We start from the raw sequence: 16920 nt of genomic DNA, 5'->3' as shown, positions 1-16920 counted from the left end.
ATTGCTGAAGAACAATCTGGGGATTCTGATGGCAACTCTGAAGAATAGCCATCCATAAGTTGTATCTTTAAGGATAATATCTATAAGCTGGCTGTGCAAATTATTGCTTCAATGTGGGTATTTATAAGAAACCTCATGATAATTATGTGACTACAAAGGGGATAATGTCAGGTGCTTGGTAATAATTCTTCCCCTAAGTCTCACAAGGCCATACCACAAAGTATGCCTTACAGATGAGGAAATCAAGGATCAGAGAGTAGTCCAATTAAAAATAGAGTAGAAGAACAGAGTTTTATTTCCAGATGTGAATGGGTTAAAAAAACTGTTCTTGTCCCACTGAAGCACATGACTTGTTATATGTTTTATATACGTTTGTATTAGAGTAAAATAAGTTGTATGTGTTGTCATGTTTACTGGAGAATAAAAGCATCTTTTACTAATTCTGAATATTTTAGAATATAGTACTATTTTTAAAGTAGACTTATTGAAGTATAATTTACATACAATAGAATGTACCTATTTTAAGTTTGATGAGTTGGTAAATGTATACAGTCTCGCAGCTGCCACCACACAGTCAAGGTTTAGAACACCTCCATCAGGCCACAAAGCTTCCTCATGCCCCTTTTCAGTCATTCTTCACCCCACCCCTGGTTTCAGACCACCTTTGATCTGCTTTCTGTCACTATTACTTTTGCCTTTTCTAGAACTTCAAATAAATGGTATCATAAAATACGTAGTAGGTTATGTTTAGCTTCTCTCCCTTAGCACTTTTAAAAGATTCATCTATATTGTGTATCATCAGTTTACTCCTTTTTATTGCTGAGTAGTATTTCATTGTATCAATATACCACATTTCATTTATAATTTACCTGTTGATGGACATTTGGATTGTTTCCAGTTTTGAGCTATTATGATAATACTGTTATGAGCACTAGCATACAAGTCTTTATGTGGACATATGTTTTTATGTCTCTTGTGATAATACCTAGGAATGCAATTCTGGGTCATATGCTAAGTGTACAATTAACTTTATAAGAAATTGCTAATGTGACTGTATTAATTTTTATACCCATAATCAATATATGAGAATTTTCATTGTTCCATGTTATAGGTTGAATTGTGTCCCCTCAAAATTTATGTGTTAATGTCCTAACCCCTAGAATATAACCTTATTTTGGTTTTCAGTGTATAGATCTTCCACATCTCTTAAATTTACTCCAAATTATAGTTTTTATTCCATTATAAATGGAACTTTAAAATTTCATTTTCATATTGTTGGTAGTATATAGAAAAAATAGTTTTTAAAAATATTGCTCTTGCATCATGCTATCATGCTTTATTCACTTATTAGTTCTAAGAGCTTATTTGTAAATTCCTTTAATAGCTTACTTGTAAAAAATCAAAGGTAGGAATTTTTTCTGTAAAGGGCCAGAGACTAAATATTTTAGACTTTACAGGTCATTTGGTCTCTGTCACAACTACTCAAGTCTACTGTTGTAGTGCAAAAGCAGCCATAGACAATATATAAATGAATGTTCCACATATATAATGTTACCTATAAATAAAGAGTTGTGTTTAATCCTCTGCAATCTATATACCTTTTTCCCTCACTGTCTCACTGTACTGGTTAGACTTCCTGAATCGTGTTGAACAGAAATGCTGAGACTGGACATCCTTACATATATAATCCAATTACAGCTTTAGGGACTCTTTATTTTTCATCAGTCTTATCTTCTTTCTATATGCTTTGGTTTGAATAGTTTCTATTTATCTATAGTCCAATTTACTAGTTCTTTTTTTCCCTCTGCCATCTCTAATCTTCTGTGAAGCTCAGTGAATCAAGAAAAATGATTCATGTATAGCTTGTGTGTGTGTAGCCCTCGCTGTGTGGTACCATCACCAAACATCATTCTCAGAAGATTGCCAATTCACCTTGTGGTCTTACATCTTATTGGCTCTCCTGATACCTTCCTTTAGTTAGTTCCATCTGTCATAACACAAAAAATTATTTGTGTCTTGCTCAAACAGGCTCAAAGCCTCTTTATCTTGTGATATAGGTCAGTAGGGTTCCAATTTGTCTTTTAGCATCTTTCAAGGAGTTACTTTCCAGAGATATGTCATTCATCTGGGGCAACTAGCAGGAATAATATATGATACATGAGTTTAATAGATGGGTAAGGAGTTGACAGAGATGTTAAGAGGGAAAGAATTGAAATAGTTGAAATTTATCTTAGATATTAAGTTTATATCTAGACCTTTCACTTCACCTTAGCAAGTGTTGTTTTGGTTAGCCCTTTGAGGGCCAGTTAAAATGTCATTTCTGGAAAGAGTACTTAAGCCTCCAGGAAGAGTTAATAGCAGATGCTGAAACCTGCATTATAACCCTTTTCCTATTGCATTGTAATTATTTATTTGTGTATTTTTATTCTTACTGAATTTTGTCCTAAGCTGCTTTGTATCTTTGGTGACAAGCATAGTGCCTAACTCGTAATACATCTTTGTTGAATGAGTAAAGGGGATTTGAGTTGCAAAATAATTTCATCTGACAGCTCTTCTCTTTCTTTCCTTCCTTTTATTACTTCTTCTTTCCTTCATTCCTTCTTTCCTCCAATACTCTTCTCTCTCTCTCCCCCCACCCACCTCCTCCACTTTCTCCTTTCTTCCTCCATTCCTTCCTATCTCTCTTCCTTGCTCTGTCTCTCTCACTTTCTTTCCTCTTCCCAGCAAGACTTTCCAAAATTAATATTCTCATAATAAAGTAAAAGCACTTTTAGCTTAGTTTTTCTGTTGTGAAATCTGGTGTTTACATATAGTTTGGGTTTGTTTTTTACATCCCTACATTGTTAAAAATGCTGTTTTCTATGGGAAAAAATAGATATGACCTCCTGTTTATATTTATGTATATTTCATACTCATGATGTTCTTGCAGTGTACCAAATAATTTGTTTCTTTGATTGCACACACTTTCATCTTTGTGGTACTAAGATAATTCCAGGTTATCCTGAAATGCAGATTCCAATCATTTTTCGTAGATGTATAGTAATCTGTTAATAACTAAATTCATCATTAGAGAGCTACTGTAATTTTAGAAATGTTTCTTGGGTTTCCTAACCAATTATGCTATGGAATCTAGACCTGTTAACAATCCTGGTTTTCAGTGGGATCAGCATCGATCTTCCTCAATGAATGAAATAGCTTCCAAATGTTCTTTGCTATGTGGGCTCCCAGCAGCAATTCACATCTGTAATCTATCTGCTGAGTTTCAGTATTTCAGCTTCTGAAATGGTAAATAGATTGCTTGTAGCTAAAGGACTACCTTCTAAATTCTTAGTTGTAGAACATTTTCCTATTGGTCAGAATTCAGACTATAAGTCTCTTTCTTATACTACTGGAAAATAATACCCTCATTTCTTCAGCCTTGTTTCTCAAAACTTATCATCTAAATAAGAGTGTGTGTATTATGGGGGTGGAGTGGTAGAGAGGGTAGAACAAAACATTCTATATCTCAACACCTCTTACTGATACACATGTAACATTAAAAAAATGATTTATAGGGATATTTGGGCTCCAGGAACATAAAGCTGAATAGGATCTAATTTTTCTGGCTCTATTTTTCAATCACCATGCAATTTCCCCATTCCCAATTCTAAGGCATTGCAGTATGAGAAAAGCAGAGAAAAGAGGTCCTTGTAAACTTGTGACAAGTCAGAGTGAATGAAGTGTCAGTACTAAAGGGGAAAGAGAATAGGCAGACTTGAGTTCTAGTCTTTATATAGTTCTTAGGACAGAGACTTAATCCTTTAGAAATCTGGGGTTCACAGTGTCAAGAAAGAACTAAGAGTAATACTTCTGTTGACAGGATGCAGATTTGCTTTAAGAGCTGTTAAATTTATATTTGACCCTGCTATTTATCCATATCATTTCAGTCTTGAGGCAGTCTTTTTATTGCACTGGTGAAAACGCAAATCAATAAAAATCTCAGATTATGTAAGATTTGTTTGAGATGTCTGCTTTTCTATGTGCATGGGTTGTTCTAGATTACCTGAGGGCAATTGGTTCTGTATTCTGGGGTACTGTTGTCAGAGGACAGTGTTTTTCATGTGTTGAGCATGCAGTGGGTCACATCCCTGCCTCAGTGTATTAGTTTTCTATTGCTGTATAACAGATTCCCACAAACATAGTGTTTTAAAACAGTTTTTATCTGTTTATTCTCTTACAGTTCTGTAAGTCCGAAGTCTGGGCAGAGTGGGGTTGGGGTTTTTTTGCTCAGAGTCTCAAAAGGCTGCAGTCAAGGTGTTGGTCAGGCTGAGTCCTCATCTGAGGCCCTAGGCCTCTTCCAAGCTCACATCGTTGTTGGCTGAATTCAATTTCTTGCAGGTGTAGGATTGAGGGCCTCACTTTCTTGCTAGCTATCACTAGGGACTATTCTCAGTACTTATAGGATGCTCTTAGGACCTAGCCATGTGGCTTTTTCACAGCCTGATGGCTTACCACTTCAAAGCCAGCAGGAGAGTTTCTCATGCTTTAAATCTCTTCCTTCTGGAAGGCCTCAGTCCCTTAAAAGGACTCACCTATTTAGGTCAGGCCCATCCAGGAGCCAACACTCAAGCGGAGGTGATTATATAGGGAATGGACACCTGGGATGGGGATCATGGGATGAGCAGGTGAGTAGCATTCTGCCTGCTACACTTTTATATTATTAGAGACTGAAAATTCATTTTCATATTAAACTAAACAAGAAATTAACTAGGGACCCAAATCTGCTGAGAAAAAAATGCTGTTTTGTGCTTCCCTGGTGGCACAGTGGTTAAGAATCTGCCTGCCAGTGCAGGGACACGGGTTTGAGCCCTGGCCGGGAAGATCCCACATGCCATGGAGCAACTAAGCCTGTGCACAACTACTGAGCCTGCGCACCACAACAACTGAAGCCCGTGCTCCTAGAGCCCATGTTCTGCAACAAGAAAAGCCACCACAGTGAGAAGCCTGCGCACCACAACGAAGAGTAGCCCCTGCTCGCTGCAACTAGAGAAAGCCCATGCACAGCAATGAAGACCCAACAAGCCAAAAATAAACAAATAAAATAAATAAATATTTTAAAATGCTGTTTCCTTTGTTCCATTTTCCTTATTTATTTATTTTATCTTGTTGCATAAAATTTTGTAAACATGCCCAAATCTTGATTTTGGAACCAGTGAGGTATAAGTAAATACTAAGAAAAATTTTATCTTCTCCTAAAGCAACGTGAATATTTGAATGTTGACAATTTTAGATTATCTCAGTCACATTTCTCTCACTGATTCCACTAGCTAAACCAGTGTCTTTTTTATTGATAAACTTTTTTTCAGTTGTGACTCAGTGATCAGTTCTATAATATCAAAAGGGAGCATTTTTGAGATTTTTCTCACTATACAGCTTACTGGTTTGTTTGTTTTGAATAAACATAGTTAGCAAACGAGCAAATTTTGCTAATTTTTTTCTAATTATACAACTAATGGTGTAAAATTTAGAAAAATGCATGTTACCTTGGTATCTCAGGCTTTATCAACCAAAAAACAGATGAAATCCTGTTTTCTTTAATACCAAAATACATGAGGCATTGTCCATCTTGTCATTTCTGGTTTCCCTTATAGGATGGTGGTTAAGAGTATTGATGTCAGATATTCCTGGGTTTGAGATTGAATTTAGCTCTTGGTGTGTGAGCTTGGGCAGATTATGAAACTTCCCTAAACTTCTTCCATTCTCTGCAAAGTGGTGACAATAATCATCACTATAATTGTATGGTGATTGTGTGCATTAAACAAAATAGCGGATTAAACAAAAGAATGGATGTAAAATGCTTAACATATGGCACCTAGGTGCACTCAGTAAATGTTAGCTATTAATGCCATCATTGTAATCTGAGGATTTATCAGACCAATGTACTTTTCCTAGTGGCATCTTGTTTAGTTTGTCTTACAGTCTAGTAATTGCAGTGGGATGAAAGTGTAACTGAACGTACACAGCATTAATAGGGTAATAGTGGGCAGGTATTGGTCTTGGGGAGTAAGAGTGGGGGAATCTGGCAGTAAACTTTGCTTGAAACATGGAGAGAGGATTAGGTAGAAAATATGGAAGAGGGATGATTGCATTTCCTAATACTAATCTCTCCTCCTCCAATTTGTTCTTCTCTCTGGAGTCAGAATGGTCTTTCTAATAAGAAAATCTGTATTCTTTTCTCTTCCTCCAGATCTTTCAGTGGTGTTCCATGGCTGGACTTATGGAATCCAAGCTCTTGCATAATGTACCGTGTCGGTTCTTCATGATCTCGCCTTGTCTGCCCATCCATTTCCACCATCTTTTACTACTTCTCCCTTAATGTGTGCTTTACTTCACCTTTTCCCCACTTATTCTTTCCCAAATTATGAACTGTGTAGAGTTTTCCAAGTACATCACAGATTCTGTTGCCACTCTGTTTTGCAGGAGTGATTCCCTCTGCCTCGAATGCACTCCCTTTCCTTTTGATTTGCTAAATTTTTACTGCAAGTCTCTCTTCAAAGGTGCTTCTTCTCTTAACCCTCACAGACTCCAAAGGTAGATTTAGACACTTTGTTCCACTGTGCTATGCAGAGTCCTCCATCATGGTACTTATCATGATACATTTCTGTCTTTCCCACTACATTATAAGAAGGGACTGTGACTGTCAGCTCTACCACATACTTTCCCCAGGACTTGCTCATGCACTTAAGCCTCACAATTTCACAAAAATCTTTTTATGTAGGTAGAGGATAGTAGTCATCACATTTTACAACTGGGGAACTAGAAACACACAGCTTTTAAATGGCTTCCCTAAAGTCACGTAACTAGAAAATGGCAGATCTAGGATTTAGATAAAGGATTTCTGGATCCAAGATTATTTTTTCCATTGTTGAAATATTAAATTATAGTAAAACCACAGATATTTATAGAGTAGCGACTATGTTCAGATCTTAGTGTTGTATTCTATAGATGATAAAAATTTTTTAAAGACCCACGATTTTTTAAAGGTGCTCTTGATCTCTTGAATAATACTAGGACAATGTTGTTTTCACCTGCTGGTAATTAACATATAGTAAGCATTAAAATGTATTTATCATTGGATGGATGGTTGAATGTTATGAAACAATTTTTCACATATTTAGGTATGGGGCAATCATTCTGACTTACACGTGATTTGACTTGAACTTTATGCTGCATAGAATGGCCTGTCACACACGCATTGCATATCTGCTTTAACCATTAAAGAAAAGAATGCATTTAAAAATCAAAATGGAGTAACTGTGGTTCAGGCATTCAGAATGGAGCTGGGTGGCCATTGTGGATGTGGTTTCAGACACATTCCTGCATCACTGAGAACGTTAATTTTCTGAACTATATCAATCTCAAAGATACCACCAGTGGTTCTCAAAACAATAGCTGCTAGCAGCTGCCAGCTGCAAACTTATGTCTCAAGAACTCCCCTTGTAACTATGTAACCATTTTGGACACACACCAATCCTTGCTTAACAAGCACCCTTACTTATTGCCAGATTCAATTCTAACTCTTGACAAACAATTTATGTAATTTTGCAGTTTTTGCCTATATTAGCCTACCCCATTTTGTGGTCTGGTGGAACACAATTCTAGGGCTTCTTGTATCTGTGTCTCCTGGGCTAAAGTCCTCAGTTTGGCTCAAATAAAGCTCTTTTCTATTCCTATTATAGATTGTTTATTGATTATTTGTGTGGACAAATGCATGGTGATTATCAAGGTAAATCTTTGATATTGACTTGCAGATAAATTTGATCAGTTAGTGAGTCCTTTTTGCAACTATTTCAGGTTTAGGGGAATTTTTCTGGATTTCAGTTTTGCAGACATTTAGGAAGATGGGTTGATAGGATATATTATAAAATAAAATGGCATAATTCAGATTAAAAAACAAAACAGAGGCAGCATAAAAGTAATTAATACTAACAGACATGAGATAAACTAATCAGTTACATTTATAAGAAAGTCTGGTAGCCAAGGTGAAAAGCATATGCACATTAAGGTACAGTTTTTTGAAAGAAGGCATATAAGTTTATTTGTTGAGATAAGTTCCCTAGGACTATAAACTTGAGGTGATTAATGAGTTTGGCTAGATATTGTCTGTTCACTTCCAAGCAGTTGTCTTCAGAGGAAGATCTCATAGATAAAATAACATCTCTATCCATATATCCTCCACCATATTTGAACCCATGGGAAATCGGTGTCAAACTGTCACTTTCAGATGTCCTGTAATTATAGCCAACTGCTCCAGGTTTTGTGAGGCCTGAAGTTTAGAGGCTTCCTCTAAGAAAAACAATTTAAGTTATGGATATAAAATTGAGTACAAAAGTTTATATTTATTTACAATAAAAAAGAAATCATAACAAATTACAGATTTGTAAAAACTAATATATGTATCACAAATTTTTTTTTACAGGTTCTTTGGCTTCCACAAGGATATTATTTTTCTTATGTTAAAGAAAAAAATTGAAGATCCTTGGACCTAATTGGAGAGTTAAGCAGGGAATCTAATCCAATACAGTGACTAACTTTTTAAAAGGGACTTTTTTTCCTGTTTGCCTTTAGGCGTTATCCCAAAACAGCAGAAAGTATTAGCCAGAGAACAGATATCCTTTTGTGAAGCCAGTAAGTGCTTTAAAGTTTAGTGATCTCCATTACCATGGTAGCAAATGACTGTTTGGCTAGGCTCTTAGGGCATTTATAGTCTCCTCTGTAATTTCAGCCATGGTACTGTGTACTTTGTTACTTCTAGGCAGCTTTCAGCATTTCTGTCTTCATTCTACTAGATACAAAGTCTTCCTACTTTTTGCTTCTCATGTCACAATTCAACATTGTGAAAATCTTATCCTTTCAGATAAAGGGAAATTACATATAACTGTTAGGTGTAACTCAGGAAGCATGTCCAGGACAGCTCCTACAGATACTTCTTTAACGAATCCTGATTCAATATTATATTATCTATTATATTATAGATGGCTTTTTCTTTAAAATGAGAAAGATATTTCCTGTGCAGGACATGTAATCACCATGGAATATATAGCCATCAAATCAACTCCACGACTTAATGCTATTTTCCCAAGTGGCTAACCTAATAACTTTGATTTGAGCCTGCATTTTGGCAAAAGGAAAGTGGTAAACATTTAACATGTAATAGACACATGATTCATGGCTTTGGGGTGCTACAGAAGCAAAGGGGATTTGAGACATATTCAGGTAGCCTGATAGAAAAATGATAAAATGATCAGTGATATATTAAAAGTTATTAATACCCAAGAAATATCAGTTATTAAAGTATATGCCTGTATTCTGAGATCATTACAGAAACCAAAGGCAGTGCTTTTGCTGATTCATCTGCTAAACAAGTAGTTCTTGTTATCCTATCCATATGGGCACCACTAATTTGATGTCTATCCTCATCAAGCTTTCAGAAGGACAATCAGCTAAATTTAGACAGACTCTAATTGCCAAATGGTAATTTTATAACTTCACTATTTTCTCCCTCATTTACCAGTTATAATATAAGAAAACTCTTTTTCCCCTTTAATTTACTTATTCATTTTTTAATGGAAGTATAGATTCAGAGATTTCTTTTTATTCCATGAGTATTTTGTTACTATCATTATTTTATTTTAACGCTCTGTTTCATATTTACAGTGGAAACCCTTCAAACTGATTCCTATTCCTTTTGGCATACCTCCATCATTATTGTGAGCACCATCTTACTTTCTGGAACTACAAGATGTTCCAGGCTTTTTATTTTTCCTGCCTCAACACTAAGTCAACTGTATTTCCAAGGAAGCCAGTTCCTTTTAATGGGGGATGGTATTTAGAAACCAAGATCAGGATTAAGACTGTCTCATTGCCGCTGGGTGTCTTTGTTTCTAGGCCTTTTCAACAGGCAGAACGAAGAGATATAAATATATCTACATCCATTTATTTTTCCTTGCTCTACTATCTATCTATCTATCTCTTAAAACCCATGAGTTTATGCTGATAACTTTCATCCAATTCAGCACGAGAGGATTCATTCTAGCCTTCCCCTTTTCATATTTGTAACTGCCTTCTCCAAAAGTGAGAAACCTGGCTTCTTTAATTCTCTAGATATTTAATCATTTCCTCAGTCCTACAATGCATAGAAAGTAGTTTCAGAATTGCTAACTCACACTGCCATCAAAAACCCTCTAACTAGAGTTCCATGTTTGTTTACAGTTCTTTTTGGTTTTAGACTTGGGGTATATAGTCAGACTACTATGTTTTTTTGTTTTTTTAACATCTTTATTGGAGTATAATTGCTTTACAATGGTGTGTTACTTCCTGCTTTATAACAGAGTGAATCAGTTATACATATGTTCCCATATCTCTTCCCTCTTGCGTCTCTCTCCCTCCCACCCTCCCTATCCCACCCCTCTAGGTGGTCACAAAGCAGTGAGCTGATCTTCCTGTGCCATGCTGATGCTTCCCAATAGCTACCTATTTTACATTTGGTAGTGTATATATGTCCATGCCACTCTCTCACTTTGTCCCAGCTTACCCTTCCCCCTCCCCATATCCTCAAGTCCATTCTCTAGTAGGTCTGTGTCTTTATTCCCATCTTAACCTAGGTTCTTCATGACTTTTTTTTTTCCTTAGATTCCATATATATGTGTTAGCATACTGTATTTGTTTTTCTGACTTACTTCACTCTGTATGACAGACTCTAGGTCCGTGCACCTCACTACAAATAACTCAATTTAGTTTTTTTATGGCTGAGTAATATTCCATTGTATATATGTGCCACATCTTCTTTATCCATTCATCTGATGATGGATACTTATGTTGCTTCCATCTCCTGGCTATTGTAAATAGAGCTGCAATGAACATTGTTGTACATGACTTTTTTTGAATTATGGTTTTCTCAGGGTATATGCCCAGTAGTGGCATTGCTGGGTCATATGGTAGTTCTATTTGTAGGTTTTTAAGAAACCTCCATACTGTTTTCCATAGTGGCTGTATCAGTTTTATTCCGACCAGTAATGAAAGAGTGTTCCCTTTTCTCCACACCCTCTCCAGCATTTATTGTTTCTAGAGTTTCTGATGATGGCCATTCTGACCGGTGTGAGATGATATCTCATTGTAGTTTTGATTAACATTTCTCTGATGATTAATGATGTTGAGCATACTTTCATGTGTTTGTTGGCAATCTGTATATCTTCTTTGGAGAAATGTCTATTTAGGTCTTCTGCTTATTTTTTGGATTGGGTTGTTTGGTTTTTTTGTTATTGAGCTTCATGAGCTGCTTATAAATTTTGGAGATTAATCCTTTGTTAGTTGCTTCATTTGGAAATATTTTCTCCTATTCTGAGGGTTGTCTTTTGGCCTTGTTTATGGTTTCCTTTGCTGTGCAAAAGCTTTGAAGTTTCATTAGGTCCCATTTGTTTATTATTTTTTTTAATTTCCATTTCTCTAGGAGGTGGGTCAAAAAGGATTTTGCTGTGACTTATGTCATAGAGTGTTCTGCCTATGTTTTCCTCCAAGAGTTTGATAGATTCTGGCCTTACATTTAGATCTTTAATCCATTTTGAGCTTATTTTTGTGTATGGTGTTAGGGAGTGTTCTAATCTCATACTTTTACATGTACCTGTCCAGTTTTCCCAGCACCACTTATTGAAGAGGCTACCTTTTCTCCACTGTACATTCCTGCCTCCTTTATCAAAGATAAGGTGACCATATGTGCATGGATTTAGCTCTGGGCTTTCTCTCCTGTTCCATTGATCTATCTTTCTGTTTTTGTGCCAGTACCATACTGTCTTGATTACTGTAGCTTTGTAGTATAGTCTGAAGTCAGGGAGCCTGATTCTTCCAGCTCCATTTTTCGTTCTCAAGATTGCTTTGGCTATTCGGGGTCTTTTGTGTTTCCATACAAATTGTGAATTTTTTTGTTCTAGTTCTGTGAAAAATGCCAGTGGTAGTTTGATAGGGATTGCATTGAATCTGTAGATTGCTTTGGGTAGTAGAGTCATCTTCACAATGTTGATTCTTCCATTCCAAGAACATGGTATACCTCTCCATCTATTTGTATCATCTTTAATTTCTTTCATCAGTGTCTTATAATTTTCTGCATACAGTTCTTTTTTCTCCTTAGGTAGGTTTATTCCTAGATATTTTATTCTTTTTGTTGCAATGGTAAATGGGAGTGTTTTCTTAATTCTTTTTCAGATTTTTCATCATTAGTGTATAGGAATGCAAGAGATTTCTGTGCATTAATTTTGTATCCTGATACTTTACCAACTTCATTGATTAGCTCTAGTAGTTTTCTGGTAGCATCTTTAGGATTCTCTATGTATAATATCATGTCATCTGCAAACAGTGACAGCTTTACTTCTTCTTTTCTGATTTGGATTCCTTTTATTTCTTTTCTTCTCTGATTGCCGTGGCTAAAACTTCCAAAACTATGTTGAATAAGAGTGGTGAGAGTGGGCAACCTTGTCTTGTTTCTTAGTGGAAATGGTTTCAGTTTTTCACAGTTGAGGACGATGTTGGCTGTGGGTTTGTCATATATGGCCTTTATTATGTAGAGGAAAGTTCCCTCTATGCCTTCTTTCTGCAGGGATTTTGTCATAAAGGTGTTGAATTTTGTTGAATACTTTCTCTGCATCTACTGAGATGATCATATGGATTTTATCCTTCAATTTGTTAATATGGTGTATCACGTTGATTGATTTCTGTATATTGAATCCTTGCATTCCTGGAATAAACCCCACTTGATCATGGTGTATGATCCTTTTAATGTGCTGTTGGATTCTGTTTGCTAGTATTTTGTTGAGGATTTTTACATCTATGTTCATCAGTGATATTGGCCTGTAGTTTTCTTTCTTTATGACATCTTTGTCTGGTTTTGGTATCAGGGTGATGGTGGCCTCGTAAAATGAGTTTGGGAGTGTTTCTCCCTCTGGTATATTTTGGTAGAGTTTGAGAAGGATAGGTGTTAGCTCTTCTCTGAATGTTTGATAGAATTTGCCTGTGAAGCCATCTGGTCCTGGGCTTTTGTTTGTTGGAAGATTTTTAATCACAGTTTCAATTTCAGTGCTTGTGATTGGTCTGTTCTTATTTTCTATTTCTTCCTGATTCAGTCTTGGCAGGTTGTGCATTTCTAGGAATTTGTCTATTTCTTCCAGGTTGTCCATTTTTTTTGCCATAGAGTTGCTTGTAGTAATCTCTCATGATCTTTTGTAATTCTGCAGTGTCAGTTGTTACTTCTCCTTTTTCATTTTTAACTCTATTGATTTGAGTCTTCTCCCTTTTTTTCTTGATGAGTCTGGCTAATGGTTTATCAATTTTGTTTATGTTCTCAAAGAACCAGCTTTTAGTTTTATTGATCTTTGCTATCATTTCCTTTATTTCTTTTTCATTTATTTCTGATCTGATCTTTATGATTTCTTTCCTTCTGCTAACTTTGGGATTTTTTTTTGTTCTTTCTCTAATTGCTTTAGGTGCAAGGTTAGGTTGTTTATTTCAGATGTTTCCTGTTTCTTAAGGTAGGATTTTATTGCTCTAAACTTCCCTCTTAGAACTGCTTTTCCTGCATCCCATAGGTTTTGGGTCGTCGTGTCTTCATTCTCATTTGTTTCTAGGTATATTTTGATTTCCTCTTTGATTTCTTCAGTGATCACTTCGTTATTAAGTAGTGTATTGTTTAGCCTCCATGTGTTTGTATTTTTTACAGATCTTTTCCTGTAATTGATATCTAGTCTCATAGCGTTGTGGTCGGAAAAGATACTTGATACAATTTCAATTTTCTTAAATTTACCAAGGTTTGATTTGTGACCCAAGATATGATCTATCCTGGAGAATGTTCCATAAGCACTTGAGAAAGATGTGTATTCTGTTGTTTTTGGATCGAATGTCCTATAAATATCAATTAATCCATCTTGCTTAATGTATCATTTTAAGCTTGTGTTTCCTTATTTATTTTCATTTTGGATGATCTGTCCATTGGTGAAAGTGGGGTGTTAAAGTCCCCTACTATGAATGTGTTACTGTCGATTTCCCCTTTTATGGCTGTTAGTATTTGCCTTATGTATTGAGGTGCTCCTATGTTGGGTGCATAAATATTTAGAATTGTTATATCTTCTTCTTGGATCGATCCCTTGATCATTATGTAGTTTCCTTCTTTGTTTCTTGTAATAGTCTTTATTTTAAAGTCTATTTTGTCTGATATTAGAATTGCTACACCAGCTTTCTTTTAATTTCCATTTGCATGGAATATCTCTTTCCATCCCCTCACTTTCGGTCTGTATGTGTCCCTAGGTGTGAAGTGGGTCTCTTGTAGACAGCATATATATGGGTCTTGTTTTGTTTGTGTCTTTTGGTGGGAGCATTTAATCCATTTACATTTAAGGTAATTATCAATATGTATGTTCCAATTCCCATTTTCTTAATTGTTTTGGGTTTGTTATTGTAGGTCTTTTCCTTCTCTTGTGTTTCTTGCCTAGAGAAGTTCTTTTAGCATTTGTTGTAAAGCTGGTTTGGTGGTGCTGAACTCTCTCAGCTTTTGCTTGTCTGAAAGGTTTTAATTTCTCCATCAAATCTGAATGAGATCCTTGCTGGGTAGAGTAATCTTGGTTGTAGGTTTTTCTCCTTCATCACTTTAAATATGTCCTGCCACTCCCTTCTGGCTTGCACAATTTCTGCTGAAAGATCAGCTGTTAACCTTATGGGGATTCCCTTGTGTGTTATTTGTTGTTTTTCTCTTGCTGCCTTTAATATGTTTTCTTTGTATTTAATTTTTGACAGTTTGATTAATATGTGTCTTGGCATGTTTCTCCTTGGATTTATCCTGTATGGGAGTCTCTGTGCTTCCTGGACTTGATTAACTATTTCCTTTCCCATATTAGGGAAGTTTTCAACTATAACCTCTTCAAATATTTTCTCAGTCCCTTTCTTTTTCTCTTCTTCTTCTGGAACCCCTATAATTCGAATGTTGGTGTGTTTAATGTTGTCCCAGAAGTCTGAGACTGTCCTCAGTTCTTTTCATTCTTTTTTCTTTATTCTGCTCTGCAGTAGTTTTTTCCAGTATTTTATCTTCCAGGTCAGTTATCCGTTCTTCTGCCTCAGTTATTCTGCTATTGATCCCTTCTAGAGTATTTTTAATTTCATTTATTGTGTTGTTCATCGTTGCTTGTTTCATCTTTAGTTCTTCTAGATCCTTGTTAAATGTTTCTTGCATTTTCTCTATTCTATTTCCAAGATTTTGGATCATCTTTACTATCATTATTCTGAATTCTTTTTCAGGTAGACTGCCTATTTCCTCTTCATTTGTTAGGTCTGGTGAGTTTTTATCTTGCTCCTTCATCTGCTGTGTGTTTTTCTGTCTTCTCATTTTGCTTACTGTGTTTGGGGTCTTGTTTTTGCAGGCTGCAGGTTCATAGTTCCCGTTGAATTTGGTGTCTGTCTCCAGTGGCTAAAGTTGGTTCAGTGGGTTGTGTAATCTTCCTGGTGGAGGGGACTAATGCCTGTGTTCTGGTGGATGAGGCTGGATCTTGTCCTTCTGGTGGGCGGGTGCACGTCTGATGGTGTGTTTTGGAGTGTCTGTGGCCTTATGATTAGGCAGCCTCTCTGCTAGTGGGTGGGGCTGTGCTCCTGTCTTGCTAGTTGTTTGGCATAGGGTGTCCAGCACTGTAGCTTGCTGGTCGTTGAGTGAAGCTGGGTGTTGGTGTTGAGATGGAGGTCTCTGGGAGATTTTCGCCATTTCATATTATGTGGAGCTGGGAGGTCTCTTGTGGACCAGTGTCCTGAAGTTGGCTCTCCCACCTCAGAGGCACAGCACTGACTCCTGGCTGGAGCACCAAGAGCCTTTCATCCACACAGTTCAGAATAAAAGGGAGAAAAAGTAGAAGGAAAGAAAGAAAGAGGATAAAATAAAATAAAGTAAGATAAAATAAAGTTATTAAAAAATTATTATTAAAAAAATTTTTTTTTAGAGTTAAAAAAAATGGACGGACAAAATCCTAGGACAAATGGTGAAAGCACAGCTATACAGACAAAATCTCACACAGAAGTGTATACATACACACTCACAAAAAGAGGAAAAGGGGAAAAAATAATACATCTTGCTCTCAAAGTCTACCTCCTCAATTTGGGATGATTCGTTGTCTATTCATGTATTCCACAGATACAGGGTACGTCAAGTAGATTGTGGAGATTTAATCCGCTGCTTCTGAGGCTGCTGGGAGGGATTTCACTTTCTCTTCTTTGTTCGCACAGCTCCCGGGGTTCAGCGTTGGATTTGGCCCTGCCTCTGCGTGTAGGTCACCAGAAGGCATCTGTTCTTCACTCAGACAGAACGGGGTTAAAGGAGCAGCTTATTCGGGGGCAGTGGCTCACTCAGGCTGGGGGGAGGGAGGGGAATGGAGTGCGGGGCGAGCCTGCGGCGGCAGAGGCCAGTGTGACGTTGCACCTGCCTGAGGTGTGCCGTGTGTTCTCATGGGGAAGTTGTCCCTGGATCACGGGACCCTGGCAGTGGTGGGCTGCACAGGCTCCCGGGAGGGAAGATGTGGATAGTGACTTGTGCTCGCACACAGGCTTCTTGGTGGCGGCAGCAGCGGCCTTAGTGTCTCATGCTCGTCTCTGGGGTCCGCGCTGATAGCCGTGGCTCGCGCCAGTCTCTGGAGTTCCTTTAAGCAGCGCTCTTAATCCCCTCTCCTCGTGCACCAGGAAACAAAGAGGGAAGAAAAAGCCTCTTGCCTCTTCGGCAGGTCCAGACTTTTTCCCGGGCTCCCTCTCATCTAGCCGTGGTGCACTAACCCCTTCAGGCTGTGTTCACGCCGCCAGTCCTTTCCCTGCCGTCCGACGGAAGCCCGAGCCTCCGCTCCCAGCCTCCGTCCGCCCCGGCGGGTGAAA

Source organism: Pseudorca crassidens, chromosome 1 (assembly GCF_039906515.1).
Source record: "Pseudorca crassidens isolate mPseCra1 chromosome 1, mPseCra1.hap1, whole genome shotgun sequence".
Taxonomy (NCBI): Eukaryota; Metazoa; Chordata; class Mammalia; order Artiodactyla; family Delphinidae; genus Pseudorca; species Pseudorca crassidens.
This window is presented reverse-complemented; position numbering follows the sequence as displayed.